The sequence below is a fragment of the Schistocerca serialis genome, chromosome 1 (assembly GCF_023864345.2).
Source record: "Schistocerca serialis cubense isolate TAMUIC-IGC-003099 chromosome 1, iqSchSeri2.2, whole genome shotgun sequence".
In the NCBI taxonomy this organism is placed as follows: Eukaryota; Metazoa; Arthropoda; class Insecta; order Orthoptera; family Acrididae; genus Schistocerca; species Schistocerca serialis.
The window spans coordinates 613,295,198-613,313,570 of record NC_064638.1 but is presented as its reverse complement, the minus strand read 5'-3'; the positions used below and the strand labels follow the sequence as shown (position 1 = coordinate 613,313,570).

The 18,373-nt window shown below is 43.4% G+C and overlaps 1 pseudogene; it reads right to left on the bottom strand.

The window, feature by feature from the left end:
- Positions 1–1,082: 1,082 nt before the first annotated feature.
- LOC126425090 (5S ribosomal RNA) lies at positions 1,083–1,200 on the bottom strand (annotated as a pseudogene).
- Positions 1,201–18,373: the final 17,173 nt, after the last annotated feature.

Below are 18,373 nucleotides of genomic sequence, written 5' to 3'. Positions count from 1 at the left end.
AAAATTGAGAAGGACGGCTCCAACGGTTCTGTGGGATGACATCTCTAACAAATATTGACCTTCGCTTGTCACATCGTTAAGATTTATAGAAGTTTATTGAATTACCTTGTTTACTTGTACGGAAATGTATTCCTATTTTTTCTAGTACAGGCCATTATTATGTAAGTAGTAGAGATAAGTTTTTCACTTCATGTGTCATTTAAAATGTGATGTTTAAGAGAATGCCTTGGGGGCAACTCAAGAAATAATTTATCCCGCTAGAAATTATCTGTTGCATTTGAAAAATGACTATCAAAAAATTTTCCAATTATTTTCATTGTATTTTATGTAATATTATGTATAGGAACAGAAATGGATTCAGTACTCCTCGTGGTCAAAAATGTATGTGGGAGGAGGGGAGGGGGGAAGTATTATGTTGTCCAGCTCCTCCTGAAAAGTGATGTCCCGAAATTTCAATATTAAGTCTCTCCGTGATCCACAACGCCTCTCTTGTAGCGTCTGCCAGTGGAGTTTGTTTACCATATCCGTAACACTCTCTCACCAGCTAAAAGATCCCGTGACGAAACGAGCCGTTCTTCATTGGATCTTCTCTATCTCCTTTATTAATCCCACCGGATAGGGATCCCAGATAGATGAACACTACCCAAGAATCGGGCGAACAAACGCCTTATAAACCAATTCTTTCGTGGATGATTTACATTTCCTTAACATTCTTCCGATGAATCTTAGTCTGGTGTCTGCTTGTCTCGCTGTTTGTCTTATATGCTCATTCCACTTAAGGTCGCTCTGGATAGTTGCGCCTAGATATTTTACGGCAAATAGGACAACGCAAATACTTGCAGCCACTATAACGTGTTAATGAGTATATTTTACCTAAAAAGCACTCCGTCTTCAGGCCACAAGTGGCCTATCAGGACCATCCGACCGCCGTGTCATCCTGAGTTGAGGATGCGGATAGGAAGGGCATGTGGTCAGCACACCGCTCTCCCGGTCGTTATGATGGTTTACTTTCATCGCAGCCGCTACTATTCGGTCGAGTAGCTTCTCAGTTGGCATCACGAGGCTGAGTGCACCCCGAAAAATGGCAACAGCGCATGGCGGCCGGGATGGTCACCCATCCAAGTGCCGGCCACGCCCGACAGCGCTTAACGACGGTGATCTCACGGGAACCGGTGTATCCACTGCGGCAAGGCCGTTGCCCTTATTTTACCTAAAGACAGTGCTAATTCTGAAATTAAGTTTAATGCGTTTAGATCAGTGAACTAATGTCATTCTGTAAGTGACACCCACGAAATGGATAAACTGGCGATATTTCTAAAGAGACTTCACATACAACACGAAAACATATATGCTAGACATCTTATGTGCGACAACGTACTACTTTGTGATATATTACCAGCGGAAATTATGTTATGAATGAATTGTGATGCCACTGTGGAAAATTTTCATGTTCGCGATCCCGGTCGAGATGCCGACGAAGTCTCCAGGAAACAGTGGTGATTTGCTACACCTCATCCGGAGGTTGCATTCCTGATCCTGCACAGTAATTGTCATCGGTTGCCTAGGGTGAATTTGCTGTCCAACGGACGACAGCACAAGCACAGGAGTGGTCCGCCGACCATACCCAGGTCATCGATGCCTCCCGCAGTCGACCACATACTGGTCATCTACACCACCCCAAACGATAAGCGCATTCCGGACATAAAGTCAGTCACCAACGACCGCATACAGGTCATTCACACCACCTTCTACCGATATAACGACCTAGATATTTCAATTGCTATTAGTTTATAAATGTGTATACGATGAACTTACAAAGTAACTGATGTGTATAACCTATAAAAATTAATGCCTTAAGAAACAAATAACAGAACTTCAGGACTGTGATCAATAACTGACAGTACCAGTGATCACTGGACATTTTCCTTACAATGAAGTGAATTAGTAGAAAACTTGCGTAGTACCTCACATACAGTAACCTGTATCTTGTATTTGTGTATGCCGAACATTTTTGTGTGCAAAGTGATCCGTGAACTTGAAAACTCTAAATGTGCATCCACGTACAATGAAACAATATTTTGTATTGATAGAGAATGAACTAGTGACTGAGCGTCATTAATAATTCACACTTGAAGGACTTACTTCTTGTGCTAAAGAGGACTAAACTTTTAAGAAATGACCAAATGAATAACGTCATTCGATTTGCACATCCATGTAGAAATCTGCCATGAGGCACCCAGTATCTTGAACATTTATGGCATTATTAATGATCTGATTTTTTATTTTGTGTTAACTTTAACTTGTAATATCATGATATAACAATTATCTGATTAAATGTTAACTGTCATACTGCGAAAGTCAGACACATCTTGTCCGAAGGCTTCCGTACGGATTTTCAGCTGGGGTTTCCCTTGGGCCGCGGTGAATGGGGAAGCGAGTTAATTATTCCTGGCAAATTATTATTTAAATCCGGACTGGCTGTGCTGGTCGCAGTATTTAAATGACAAATGTGCCGACACGATATTCACTCAATAACTCTAAATGGCCTTCAGCCGTAGTGAGAATATTACAATAACTACTTAGTGTACCTGCAAAACACGCTATAACACAAATGTTCCGTTGAAAGCTTCAAGCAGATCTTACAAAGAAACGTTGTGACGTCACCTGGAAAGCCCTACAAAAATTAAACTAAACCTATTCCAGGCCTGTGAATGTGAAGTGTAAAGAAAGTAAAAATCTGAGTGTGGCCAATCGACATATAAGTACAAAACCGACACTTTCTTGTGTTGTTTTAGTATCAAAGAGTAACTACAAAAATTAAAGACACTGCGGTTAACATGACTCCAGGCAATGGCTCCAAGTTGAAGTGGCTGTTTCACCGCCACACCCCTGACAGTTTCTCGCTGAGGTAGCACACTGCTCCAAGCTTTGTCGTGCCCGTTGTAAGCAGTGTCTCGCTGTTGCAGGCACACTTTTACGCAATTTTCGGCAACACCAGCACTAGTGCCAACAAGCAAGCGAGGTGACATAACGACTGTGCCGTGAGCCGCTAACTAGCGCTACAAATAATAAAGCGAGAATTTGATGGAGCGATCTTCTGCCAAGCCTCTCTCTATTTTGGCACGCATCATGTACAAGAGGCGCTAACTGCCATGGTCGAATGGCTATCTGGATTTAAGTCTGCTAGTACATACATTCTGCAGATAGTAGAGAAGTGGGCTCTGATAAATTGCGCACTTTATAAACTCTTTTACAGCTGCTGTATCTCGTCCAGCTGATGGTAGTGCAATATTACGTAATACAGGCAGTCTTGCAAACGCTGTTGCTTTAGTGGCGCTACAGATAATTTTCATTAATTGATTTAGTTTGACAGTAGTTTTGTGTGCATGTGCACTGCTCAAAACAAACAAAAAATGTCTCTGAGCACTGTGGGACTAAGGTTATCAGTCCCCTAGAACTTAGAAATACTTAAACCTAACTAACCTAAGGACATCACACACATCCATGCCCGAGGCGGTCGCGCGGTTCCAGACTGTAGCTCCTAGAACCGCTCGGCCACCCCGGCCGGCATGTGCACTGCTTTGAATGCCAGAGCACAGTACTCTTCAATAGAGAGAACCAATGCCAAGGCAGTCACGAAGAATATCTGCTTCTGTATCCTGTCCTCAACTATCTAGTTTCCCAATATTATCAGTTCTTTTGTTCACTCTCTTGTTATATTTTCTAAATGTTTGTTAGAAGTTTCGGTTATCTTCCAGAGAAACACTATCAAAGACCAGACTCAATTTGTGTTTCGGTCGCATTCATCTATGTGTTAAATGCATGTGGCTTTAATCTCCAGTTCTGGAAATGGTCATCTTTTATGAGTTATTTAGTGGCCATAACTCGTTCCTAGCCTTTCGTGTACTATGTTCGATAAGCTAGTGTCAGGCCGTTAGCAAAACCGGATCGTTTTAGCGTTAGGGTTGATCATAGCTCCCATAGAAAGTTTCAAAATGGTTGGTGATAGCATAGAGCCCGCAGTAGCCCATCATTTATTCCTTACCAACTGATACCTCTTCTTCTAAGGTACACTTGAGAATCGCCTGTTATTAACCATGCTATCCATCAGATTACACAAGATTTTACAAGGGATAATGACTAGAATTTAAGTAGCATGGCAAGACGCAATGCCAGATGCGTTAGTGAGATCAACATATTTTTCTGTAATCTTAGCTTCCGTTTATATCCTTGATCCGTACCGTCTTTAATTTTGGCTGGTATGCCACTCCACTGGCGCCACTAACTACTTGTACAGCCGATATCGATCTTGATCATAGGCCAGGGCTGGGGTATTTGGCAGAGGAATGCTGTGTACAGCTTGCCAGGCCGTGGTACCGGAGTTTGCGTGGTTCCAGGTGGCTGGGAAGTTGGTTTCTGTGGCACCCCTGCTGCCTAGGCGTGGGGCTCGTGAAGCCGCGAGTTAATAGGGGGGGGGGGGGGGGGGGTAGGACGTCAAACGGGCCAACTTGGAGCAGGATAGGCACCACAGGACATTTTAATTTCCATTGCCTATTCTTTAATAATTAAATTCATAAAACTTTGTCAGCATGACCAGTATGGATTCAGGATTCACACTCATAGCAGTGGAAGTTCAAATGCATGACAAAATAATTTTTTTTTACATGTGCAATTTCATCATTCACTCCCTATTGGCTGCATTTGTTGCTATAGGTACACTTTTCTTCATAAGTAAGAGCGATTCTTCGATAAATTTTGCACAGCATACAAGCCATACTTACAGGTGTGTAAAACTAGAATTTTCCAAACCTGTTAAAAACTTTGGTAAAAATTGAGATAATTAACAATAAAATTTGAGCTTTCTCTAAACAGGAAGTTTAAAATGTAACAGCTCATTCATTTTTTCATAAATTAAATAAATTCTAGTGTTTCGTACACCTGTAAGTATGGTTTGTATGCTGTGCAAAATTCATTGAAGACTCTCTCTTACTTATGAAGAAAAGTGTACCTGTGGCAACAAATGCAGCCGTTAGTAAGTGAAAAAATGATGAAATTGCATATGTAAAAAAAAATTATTTTGTTATGCTTTTGCACTTCCACTGCTATGTGTGTGAATCCTGAATCCTTCCTGGTCATGCTGACAAAGTTTTATGAATTTATTTGTGAGAGTATAGACAGTGGAAATTAAAATGTCCTGTGGTACCTCTCCTGCTGGAAGTCGGCCCGGTTAATGTCCTACTCCCCCCCCCCCCCTCCCCCCCTTAAGTTGGTCGGAGCCAAAGTTTTCTGGCTGGATTAAGTATTGATAGCTGCAAGTTGCGCTAAGGGCAGATGACGCCGCGTGCAACCTGGTCAATAAGGATCTCACCAACTCTTCAGGCTTCAACATTACGGCATCTGTAGATCAAGCGGTCAGATTGGAGGCAATAACAGTCTTGCTTGGAGTGCTGGAAGTCCTCCTACGCACCTCAGTGGAGTTAAGTGCTGATGTTTTATTGGTCTTATTATCGTAAGCCCACGCCTGTGTTAATGTTGAATTAGGCTCGTCACGTTCATTATGCCTCCGAGTGATTGTGCGAGCGGTCACTGGTCACTGCAACTGATTTTAATTTGTTTGTTACAGATCATATGCATTCCAAGTGTATCAAAACTCTCTGTTGTAAATTGAGTAGATGTAATTGGGACTACAATATAGTCTGTGTCGAAGGCAATACACCGTTAAAACTTGATGTGTCCTGGCATTTGCATTTGCAGGTGGTTGTAGTTCATGTTGTCAGTTTTCATGTAATATTAAGGAGCGTCGTGACTTGTATGTGTAACCACTTCCGCAACAAGTTAACATTTCTTACAGCTTAGATATCGTCGTCTGTAGCCTTATTTGGGCAGATTACTGTCTCCTTTCTGATGCATGTTGTCAGGGTAATTCTGACAGCGGACGGCGCGTTCCTGTTTCCTGGGACCAGAGCAAAGATGTGTTTTCTTCCGTCTGTAGTGACACTTCCATCGTCGCACGGTGTCTAGGTTTGCCTACAGCCAGGCGCCTCTATCAGCTGCCTAGTGTCAGCTCAAGCTAAGTAAAGTTGATCGTTTTTGTACGTGCCACCCTAGAGTGACACCCAGTTAATGCCGGAACCCTTGATCTATTCAAATATTGTGAATTGAGCAAGCACACAAGCCTTAAGGCGTGTTCGGCAAGTTGGCAGTTCCTTGTGACTATATTTACCCTTTAACCACTCGTTTAAATCTTGCATGACCTATTCGCTAGTTGTGAAGCGTGTCGAGCTTTTAAGACTCCTGCTTATTAGTAAGAATTGTGTAATTATTTTATCCGCACTCATTAGCTATCTCCATTCATCGTCAAAAACCTGCGTGATTTCTGCCAGTTAGCTGTGATAACTGGTTGCTGTAACTTGTTACCTTTCTTGTATTGTGAGGGATGGTATACTTATTTAAGTGTCGTTATTAATGTGTACCAGCTGCAAGTCAGATTTAAATTGTACACCTCTCCGGCTTTTCATGTATTTTAGGGTATTGCGTATTTTACTACTTAAGACATTTCATTAAGGTTCATAAATTGTAAAAGGCTTTCCGACAACCACAATCAGCGGTGCGACTTGTTATCCTTTCACTATTTTTGCCTGGCGTTGTCTACTTGTTTTAAGTTTTATCCATGGTTGGGAATTGTCAATAACTTTAAAGGCAGTCTTTTTAATTCATTTTAGCGGTAAAAAACAGTTTGTTGAACCAGCTTAAGCTCACACCTAGATGGTTTGATTTGTTATTTGTATTTGGGGACTTATGTATATTCCTGGTTTTAATACCTGTTCCCAGTGGTATATATTTCCACGGGTTTTTATTAATGAATTCATCCTATTCACGTTCTTTAAATTAATATGAGCTTTGTTATTCATTTTGACAACGTTTTTAATTTGTAATCATAAATATTGTTGTTAAGCAATAAATTGTTCTCCATGATATGACAAATGACAAAATATGTGGTTCCACCTTTCAAGTGTTTCTCCTTAAAATTATCCCAACACTTGTTGTGAGGCATCAATCCTGCTTTGATAAAAAGCAGTAACTGTAATTCTTTCGAAAACCAGGTTGTTTGAGTAGTGTTAATTTGTCAATTAATTGTTGAATTTGGTTTAGCAATAATCTTTCTAATTTATAAACTACACTACGTTGTGATGTGGTCTGTAATGTGACCGTTCGTTGACGTCTGTGCCAGGTTCTTTTGGCAATTATCACTTTTGGAGCCCTAAGTTTAGTTGCTCGTTTTCCAGTAATCAGATTCATAATACACAGCTGTAACAGCTGAAGCCCACGTTTTTATAACCGGGTACATTGTGATTGCTGACATTTTCCTAGCGTAAAGAGTATTCCGTGAAGATTTGCCGGATTACGTCGACCTATTGCCACAACAATTCGGCTGACAACCATTCAAGTATCTACAGATAACTGATCTGTGCCGGATATTACTAGTTCACAACGCTAAATTTATATAAAAAAATTGACGAGGAGATGCATGCGCAATAGCAGCCGCTACTTGAGCTACCTCTGTCGAGATTCGCTTACTGTCCGAAGATCTATGGCGGTGCTATACAATGATGAGACAAAACATTATGACCACATGTGTAATAGTGTGTTGTTCCACTTTCCAAACACAGTACAACAGAGATTCTGCTTGGCGTGGATTCTGAAAGTCCTTGACGGTATTACAAACGTATGTGGCATCAGATGTCTACGCACAGGTCAAGCACTTCCCGCAAATTACGGAATGGTGGTTTATGGGCACGAAGCTGGAGCCAGATACGTGTTCCAGTGGGTACAGATCAGGAACACTTGCCGGACAAAATATCAATGTGAGTTCGCTATAATGCCCCCAAACCGCAGTAGTACTATTCTGACCTTGCACTATGAACAGTTATGTTACCGCCGCAGAGGGAGACTTGAAGCATGAAGCGATGCAAGTGGCCCGTAATAATGTTTACGTAGTTCTCTGCTGTCTTTATGCCTTCGATTACCACCGTAGGCCTCACGTAAACTCAATTCAGTGCACCCCATAGCACAATTCTGCCCTTACCGGCCTGCGTCTGTTTCGCGCAGCCATTCCCCTGCCTGACGGCGTGTAAGGACCCAACGATCGTCCTAGTGCAACAAGAAAGGCGATTTATTCGACAGGCGACACGTTTCTATTGTTCCACGGCGAAAACTCAGCGACGCTGTGAATGCTGCAGTCTAGACATGGCCTGCACCTCAACAGGTATGGGAAGGGGAGGTTGGCAAAGCTTATAGGTGATAGCATAGGTGGGGTTGGTGGGATCACTCATGGGAAAATTCCTGCAGTAGTGGGTGTTAGAGCTGCATCTTTTTTAGATTGAAGTCAGCTGATAGGTATTCCTGCTTAAGGGAAGTCTCTCTAACAAGGGAATCACTTTTGACAAAGCTTAGGTATCCGAGTAATGAGGGAATTAGTATATTTCATTAAAATGTACAAGGTATTAGAGATAAAGTTAGTGAACTGCTTATAGATGTTGACTCTGAAATTATTGGTATATCTGAACACTTCTTAAATAAGGAGATAATTCAGAGGCTTCCTTTACTAGGATACAGGTTGGCTGGCAGCTTTTCGAGGAGCTCTTTGCGGTGTGGGGGAGCAGCCATGTATGTGAAAAACGCCATCCCATGTTTCAAAGTACTGCACTGAAAAGGTGTTTGAATGTTGTGCAGGTGTGGTTAAATTTAACGGAGCTAAACTTCTAAGTGTTGTTATTTTTAGATCCCCAGACTCCGATTTCACAACATTTTTGCTAAAGCTAGAGGAGGTTTTTGGTTCACTTTATAGGAAATAAAAAAAGTTAGTTATATGTGGTGACTTCAATATTAATTGTATAAGTGACTGTGCAAGGAAGAGGATGCTGGTAGACCTCTTTAATTCACATAATCTTATGCAAACCGTATTCTTTCCAACGAGAGTGCAAGGGAACAGTAGAACAACCATAGACAACATTTTTGTTCATTCCTCATTACTAGAAGGGCATTCTGTTAGCAAAAAGGTGAATGGCCTTTCAGATCATGATGCACAAATTTTAACTTTAAAAGATTTTTGTGCTGCAAGACGTGTTAAATGTAGTCATCAGCTGTTCAGGAAAGCTGATCCAGTTGCTGTAGAGACCTTTGTAAACCTTATAAAGGAACAAGAGTGGCAAGATGTTTATAGCGCTGATACAGTAGACGATAAATATAATGCTTTTCTCAAGACTTTTCTCATGCTCTTTGAAAGTTGCTTTCCGTTAGAACGTTTAAAACAGGGTACTAGCACAAACAGGCAGCCTGGGTGGCTGACTAGAGGGATAAGAATATCTTGTAGAACAAAGTGGCAATTATATCAAAACGTTAGAAACAGTCACAATCTAAATGCAGCAGCCCATTACAAACAGTATTGTAAGGTGCTTAAAAATGTTATTAGGAAGGCAAAAAGTATGTGGTACGCAGATAGAATAGCTAAGTCTCAGGATAAAATTGAAACCATATGATCAGTCGTAAAGGAAGTTGCTGGTCTGCAGAGTCAGGTCGAGGATATAGAATCAGTGCGTAGTGGGAATGTCCGTGTTACTGATAAGTCGCATATGTGTACAGTATTTAATAATCACTTTCTGAATATAGCAGGTGAACTAAATAGAAACCTAGTCCCAACAGGGAATCATATAGCGCTCTTAGAAAAAAGTGTTCCGAGACTGTTACCTGAAATGCTCCTGCATGATACTGACAAGAGGGAGATTGAGTTAATAATTAAATCACTAAAGACCAAGAACTCTCATGGATATGGCGGGGTATCTAGCAGAATACTGAAGTATTGTTCTATGTATGTTAGCCCAGTTCTCAGCCATATCTGTAACTTTTCCTTTAGGAGTGGTCGGTTTCCTGACCGATTAAAGTACTCGGTAGTGAAGCCACTTTATAAAAAGGGAGACAGGGATAATGTTGACAATTTTAGACCTATTTCTATGCCATCGGTGTTTGCTAAAGTTATCGAGAAGGTTGTATATACAAGGTTACTGGAGCATTTAAATTCACATAATTTGCTGTAAAATGTTCAGTTTGGTTTTAGAAATGGTTTAACAACTGAAAATGCTATATTTTCTCTTCTCTGTGAGGTTTTGGACGGATTAAATAAAAGGTTGCAAACGCTAGGTGTTTTCTTTGATTTAACGAAGCCTTTTTACTGTGTTGACCACAAAATATTACTGCAGAAGTTGGACCATTATGGAGTAAGGGGAGTAGCTTACAATTGGTTCGCCTCTTACTTTAAGAACAGAAAGCAGAGGGTAATTCTCCGCAATATTGAGAGTCGTAGTGATGTTCAGTCCCAATGGAGCACTGTTAAGTGGGGCGTTCCCCAAGGGTCGGTGCTGGGGCCACTGCTGTTTCTTATTTATATAAATGATATGCCTTCTAGTATTACAGGTGATTCAAAAATATTTCTGTTTGCTGATGACACCAGCTTGATAGTGAAGGATCTTGTGTGTAATATTGAAACAGTAACAAATAATGTAGTTCATGAAATAAGTTTGTGGCTTGTGGGAAATAATTTGATGCTAAATCACAGTAAGACTCAGTTTTTACAAACTCACAATTCAACAAGAACCGATATTTTGATCAGACAGAATGGGCATATTATAAGCGAGACAGAACAGTTCAAGTTCCTAGGCGTTCGGATAGATAGTATGCTGTTGTGGAAAGCCCATGTCCATGATCTTGTTCAGAAGCTAAATGCTGCTTTATTTACCATTAGAACAGTATCTGAAATAAGTGACACTTCAACACGAAAAGTAGTCTACTTCGCATATTTTCATACGCTTATGTCGTATGGTATTATTCTTTGGGGTAATTCTTCTGATTCAAAAAGGGTATTTTTGGCGCAAAAACGGGCTGTTCGAGCTATATGTGGTGTAAGTTCGAGAACCTCTTGTCGACCCTTATTCAAAAATCTGGGAATTCTGACATTGCCCTCACAGTATATATTTTCTTTAATGTCATTTGTTGTTAGCAATATTAGCCTATTCCCACGAGTTAGCAGCTTTCACTCAGTTAATACTAGGCAGAAATCAAATCTGCATGTAGAATGCACTTCCTTGACTCTTGTGCAGAAAGGATTGCAGTATTCTGCTGCATCCATTTTCAATAAGCTACCACAAGAACTCAAAAATCTTAGCAGTAGCCCAAACTCTTTTAAGTCTAAACTGAAGAGTTTCCTCATGGCTCACTCCTTCTATTCTGTCGAGGAGCTCCTGGAAGAGCTAAAAAATTAAGCAAATTCCAGCGTTACGTTGTTGATTTTCTTCATTTAAACTTACGACTTGTCACCTGAATATGTTTTTTTATATTTCATTTTATCTGTTTCTAATATCGTGTTATAATTTCATGTATTGACTCGTTCCATGACCATGGAGACTTCTCCTTAATTTGGTCCCACAGAACAATAAATAAATAAATAAATCACGGTGTCGTTGGGCAACACAGGAACATGTATGGGTCGTGTGATGTGACGCTCCTTGCTCAACAATGGTCTTCCACCGGTGCGCTCCGAAACACATGTGCACACAGTAGCATTGCACTCTGTCGTCAGATCTGCCACAGATCTCTGCCTATCCTGGATCGCACAGTTGAGCATCCGCCGACCTCGGTGTTTCGTGAAGAGATGTGTCCTCCAACACCAAACGACCTACTCGATTTTTCACCATCATTCAACCACTTTCCATAACTGCTCGAACGCAGTAAGCAACATGCGACCAGGTTCATCGGTTCAGAGGTTCTCGTTTCCAACCGCTGGGCCTTAACAATGTGCCCTTTGTCCAAGCTGCATTTGCGGTCCGGATCTTTGCTATAATGACTACCCTTTCGTCTCTCTTCCACTTACATTCATTACTGACTGTGCCGCGAGCCCTCCGGTGGCATTCAGCCTCGCGGTGGACAATGGTCACCACTGTATGCAGTCTGTCAAAAAGCGCACTCGCGGAGTTAAAACTCGAATGTCAAAATTAATAATGCTAACAGTCGCTGGACGTGTCATTAGTCGCAAAATATATTCTTTCTAAAGAAATTAAAGAACTACATACACTTCATCGGACGAGTCGCTTTGTTCATACGTTCATGTTGTGAAATCGTGCCAGAGCTCTAGATGGGGAGCTACCAGAGAGCGTTTTGAGTCGTAACTTTCTCCTCACAAGACTAGTGTGGTTCTTCTTCATCGAGTTCCGCAATAAGCGTATCGCGATTTCTTTTGAAGTGATGTTGGGTCGCCATCTGCCTGGCTTAGAATGTTCAAAATGGCTCTGAGCACTATGGGACTTAACTTCTGAGGTCATCAGTCCTCTGGACCTTAGAACTACTTAAATCGAACTAACCCAAGGACATCACACACATCCATGCCCGAGGCAGGATTCGAACCTGCGACCGTAGCGGTCACGCGGTTCAAGACTGTAGCGTCTAGAACCGCTCGGCCACTCCGGCCGGCGCTTAGAATGTACGCGCATTTTCTTGATTAGTTGCCAAGCTCTGCTGAAAGCGATATTCGCTGTAGCTCCTTGCCATTGCCTTCTTCTGTGGTTATTCAGTGACTACCTTCCAAAGAACCTAATATACCTTAATTGCCCCACCCGCAGTCCCCACAACGTCATTGCAAATCTTGATTTCGTTACAACTGGAAGAGAGCTTTTACGTCTTATTTGTATGTAGCAATCAACAGCAGACTTGCAAAGCGTGTGTGGTTCCGCTAGAGACGCTACGTCGAAGGCAGCAGCAGAAGGCGAAGCGCCAGCTTGCAGACGTCTGTGGAGGAGCGTCGCGAGGCGTGGTGCGCCAGGTGTCGGCGCCGCTGGAGAGGGTGGGAGGGGGCTGCCGCGGCTGCTGTATCTGCTAACCTCGTTACCTCCATCTTGCGCCGTGCCTCACTGATTAATGCTTTCATCTGGAGTTACTCGCCCCCACTCGCGGCGCCCGGGCTAAGTGGTGAGCGCCGCTGCCTCCGCCGTGCCATTGCCTGCATTCCGCGCGCCCGCCCATTACCACCACCCCAATTCTATTAATTCGAGGAGAAATCCATTTAAAGTGCTACGCGCGAGAAAGCGGCCGCCGTGAAGGATGCGTTTCTGGGAAGGGACGTCCAAGACCGGCCGGGGTAGCTGAGGTGTTTTATGTGACAACCCGAGGGGTGTGTGTCGGAGAAGGACCGACCCGAGTAGGGGACAGAACAATGGGATGCCGCCGAATTAATTTATTACCATTCTGGGGCACGCCGTTATTGTAACCAATTGGAGGGGCGAAATCCTCGCAGTTCACTCCGGACCAGCTCCTAATTTGCTGCAGGTAATTTCAGTCGTCTTCCTCTTCCAGAGGCGTAGAATTCTGTTTCCAATACGGATGGTAGAATCCACATGTTTTTCACAACCGCTCTTCTACTGATGTGTTTCGTTGACTCGCGACTCCCTAGATTCGACAGGCCGTTGGAGTTCTCTCTATTTTTTTTTTTTACTTCTTTTTATTTTCTCTGTTTCGTTTGTGGTCATGAGTCCGAAGACTGATTTTGATACAGCTTTCCACCCTAGTCTACTCTGTGCAAGCGTCTCCATCTCTGCACAACTACACTACTGGACATTAAAATTGCTACACAACGAAGATGACGTGCTATAGACGCGAAATTTAACCGACAGGAAAAATATGCTGTGATATGCAAATGATTAGCTTTTCAGAGCATTCACACAATGTTGGAACCGGTGGCGACACCTACAACGTGCTGACTTGAGGAACGTTTCCAACCGATTACTCATACACAAGCAGCATTTGACCGGCGTCGCCTGGTGAAACGTTGTTGTGATGCTTCGCGTAAGGACGAGAAATGTGTACCATCACGTTTCCGACTTTGATAAAGGACGTATTGTAGCCGATCGTGATTGCGGTTTATCGTATCGCGACATTGCTGCTCGCACTGGTCGAGATCCAGCGACTGTTAGCAGAATATGGAATCGGTGGGTTCAGGAGGGTAATACGAAACGCCGTTCTGGATCCCAACGGACTCGTATCACTAGCAGTCGAGATGACGCTGCTTCACAGACAGGGGCGCCTGCAATGGTGTAATCATCCCAACGGACTCGTATCACTAGCAGTCGAGATGACGCTGCATCACAGACAGGGGCGCCTGCAATGGTGTAATCAACGACGAATCTGGGAGCACGAATAGCAAAACGTCATTTTTTCGGATGAATCCAGGTTCTGTTCACAGCATCATGATGGTCGCATCCGTGTTTGGCGACATCGCGGTGAACGCACATTGGAAGCGTGTATTCGTCATCGCCATACTGGTGTATCGCCCGGCGTGATGGTATGGGGTGCCATTGGGTACACGTCTCGGTCACCTCTTGTTCGCATTGACGGCACTCTAAACACTGGACGTTGCATTTCAGATGTGTTACGACCCGTGGCTCTACCCTTCATTCGATCCCTGCGAAACCCTACGTTACAGCAGGATAATGCACGACCGCATATTGCAAGTCCTGTACGGGACTTTCTAGATACAGAAAATGTTCGACTGCTGCCCTGGCCAGCACATTCTCCAGATCTCTCACCAACTGGAAACGTCTGGTCAGTGGTGGTCGAGCAACTGCCTCGTCACAATACGCCAGCCACAACTCTTTATGAACTGTGGTATTGTGTTGAAGCTGCATGGGCAGCTGTACCTGTACACGCCATCCAAGCTATGACTCAATGTCCAGGCGTATAAAGGCCGTTATTACGGCAGGATCTATGCACCCAAATTGCGTGAAAATGTAATCACATGTCAGTTCTAGTATAATATATTTGTCCAATGAATGCCCGTTTATCGTCTGCATTTGTAGCAATATTAACGGCTAGTAGTGCACTACAGCATGTGTCCGTTTGAATTTGATTACTGTAGCCAAGTTCTGATCACGTTTTACAGCTTTTACTTCGTACACTTATCTCCATCATCAAATTACACGGTCGTGTCACATTAACATGACCGCCTGTCAGAAGCCGGAATTACCACCTTATGCAATGCGGTTATATAGGAAGAGAGTCATTGAGGTTATGGAAGGTACTGTCAGGGATGTGGCGCCATGCCGACTCCAGTGCCAAAGCCGGCTGTGATAGGTTCCTCGTTTGAGGATTCATGATCCGAAAAACCCAACGATGGTGATCCCACATATTATCGATTGGGTCAAATCCGGTGGGCTTGGTGGCCAGGGGAGTACAGGAAACTCATCCTGGTTCTCTTTGAACCAAGCATCTACACTGGGAGCTGTGTGACATGTTCCATTGTCCTGCTGGTAGATGTCATCGTGCCGAGAACAGAACAAACGGCACGTAGTTGTGAACATGGTCTGTAAGGATAGATCCATTGTGCTTTCTAGAATGATGAGATCACTAAGAAACTACCACGAAAATACTCCCCAGACCATAACACTCCCTTCTGCGACATGGGCCCTTCCAAAGATTCTTGCACAGTCGTACACAGAAACAGTCATCTGTCCGATGGAGCATGGAATGGCCACTTGTCACCACTCAGTGGGTAAGAGATTGCGGTACTGGCGTGCGAATTCCAGCCTTCGTCGACGATGAACAGCAGTCATAATGTGCGCATGAAGGAGGCTCCTGCTGTGGGAGCCCATATGCAGCAACATTGGCTGAACAGTCGCTGAGGAGACACTGTGGGTAGCCCATTGGTTCATATGGGCTGCCTGTTGCTCACCAGTTCCATGATCATTCAACCGACACATCTTCACAGCCGTCGTTCACCTTTCTTCATTTCTTTCGCTACTGCCATCATCCCTCATTGTGCGCAGGGTCGGCAGGGTAAGTACGGATTTGGCATGGATAATTTTAAGGGGCCGGCCGGTGTGGCCGAGCGGTTCTAGGCGCTTCAGTCTGGAACCGCGAGACCGCTACGGCCGCAGGTTCGAATCCTGCCTCGGGCATGGATGTGTGTGATATCCTTAGGTTAGTTAGGTTTAACTAGTTCTAAGTTCTAGGGGACTCATGACCTTAGATGTTAAGTCCCATAGTGGTCAGAGCCATTTTTTGATAATTTTAAGGGGTGGCCGGATGCCCTTCCTGCCGCCACCCCATACCCCCCCGGGGCAGAATAACTGTACCCCAGCTGTCTGTGTCTAGTGAAAATCGTGAAATAGTGTGAATGTGTTTCAAATGTCTGTGAGTCGTGTAACGGAAGCGGGACGTGGGGAACAGCCCGGTATTCACCTAGGAGGATGTGGAAAACTGCCTAAAAACCACATCCAGACTGGCCGGCACACCGGCCGTCGTCGTTAATCCGCCGGGCGGATTCGATGTGGGGCCGGCGCGCTTACCCCAGTCCAGGAAGCAGCGCGTTAGCGCTCTCGGTTATCCTGGCGGGTCTTCGCAGCCGTCGTTCACCTCTGTCATCTATATCCCATGGTGCACCACAGTTGCCTTGACGCCGGTTTTGGAAGGCGCCATATTTGCATGAACCGTATACTTTAACCACGGCGGCAAGCGAACAATTTACAAACTTAGCCTTTGCGGAAATGTTTCCGCCATTGGGCTGAAAGCCAATGGTCAGGATCTTTCGGACGTCAGATAAATCGCTTCGTTGGGCATTACGACAGCAACAGCACTGTTTCCCGTATCCCCTCGAAACTTTTTATATGCCACTGCTAGTGCTGCTACCTGTCGTCTGTTGGTGGTTATTTCACGTTGACGTCGAACATACCCGGTGATCACATTAATGTGACCGGCCAGTGTAACTGTCTATTTAGGCCTAAGGATGTGTCCTGTAAACCGATCTCTTCGTTCGGTCATGTTATTGCACTGTAAGGGCTGCGAGCGTTAAATGGCTGTGGGTTGTCGGTGTGTAAATACTTGTAGACCTTACTATCAGGACACATCCGTAAAGTCAGAGCACATCGTATGAATAAATCCGAGAATTACTTGGCCTCAAATTCCGCAAACAACCTTGACAAATCATCAACGAAACATTGCTTCCTTGCAAAATGGTCTTCACTAAATAGTCTCTTGGCGAGAAGTTGATAAATGCAATGTTCCTCACAGAAAAAATTAGCTCACAGAATAGAACTATGAATAATAATTAATATACAACCCTAAAGGACATTAAATGAATCGATAACTTGGGAAAGGGGTACCGGTACTGTACACATTTTTTTTTTTTTTCAAATTACGTTTCTTGAAGATACCTGACGTTTATGTGCATGTATCGTTTGACGTAACAAGTGGTCGTGTCACATCAACAGAAGTGCTCGTTAGATGGATATTCAGACAAGGAGCCATGTTCGAAGATGACCTGCACCGGACATACCGTTCTCAGATTCTTGAAAATAATGACGGCCCTTGATAAAATTGGAAACTTGTGGTAAGGTCTTATGGGACCAAACTGCTGAAGTCATCGGTTCCTAAGCTTACACACTACTTAATCTATCTTAAACTAACTTACGTTAAGAACGACACACACACCCACGGCCCTTGATCTAGAAACACATTATTGTCTTCCTGTACGTTGTCATTCATTCAAGGAATGAAATCGCAAGTTTGGTGATGCAAAGAGGGAAATTGAAGGAGACGACAGAACAGTTATTCCAGAGGACTGACGAGGAAACAGTAACATTCTGGACTTCAAGGCATCGGGGCCCAATTACTACAGAAGGGATACTACGTCAGTGGCACCTTGTGGTAGCTAAACAGAAAAATGAAGTTTCAGGTATCTTCGTACAGGGACTTAATTCTGGGTTACGGTTCTCCTGGATCTATTGAAGGCATTCATTTCGTTGATGAACTCACTGCCTTCCATTTCCACTGCTCAAAGGAGGATGCAAGGCAGTTTTCCAGATAATCAAGCATACAGTGGACCTGTTGCAATAAGAAAGAAGTAACTAGACGTCCTAAGGGAAATTTTACGTTACGCACCTGACGAACAGAAACTGTATCTCCCATCGACCATCGAACGATGGAAAAGATAAGGACGATTGAAACGTACCCACCATTGTCAGTTTCTCTGATTTTCTTTTTGGTTGTATTCTGGGTACATTATAAATAACCTTGCATGCTCATAACACACTCTTTTATTGCTATAATAAAGATACGTAATATAAAACTCTATAACACAATCCTCGCACTGCAGACAGAACGCTGGTTGCCTCATAAACATCATCAGGTTCGAAAACGGGTCAACTCCAGTACAATCAAACAGGATCACTGACGACACTCGACGGCTAACGTATGTTGTAAGGGTGTATACTGTTTCTCCTTGGAACCAATATCTACATGGCAACTCCACGGCGCAATGCTTAAAACTGTTGTGTAA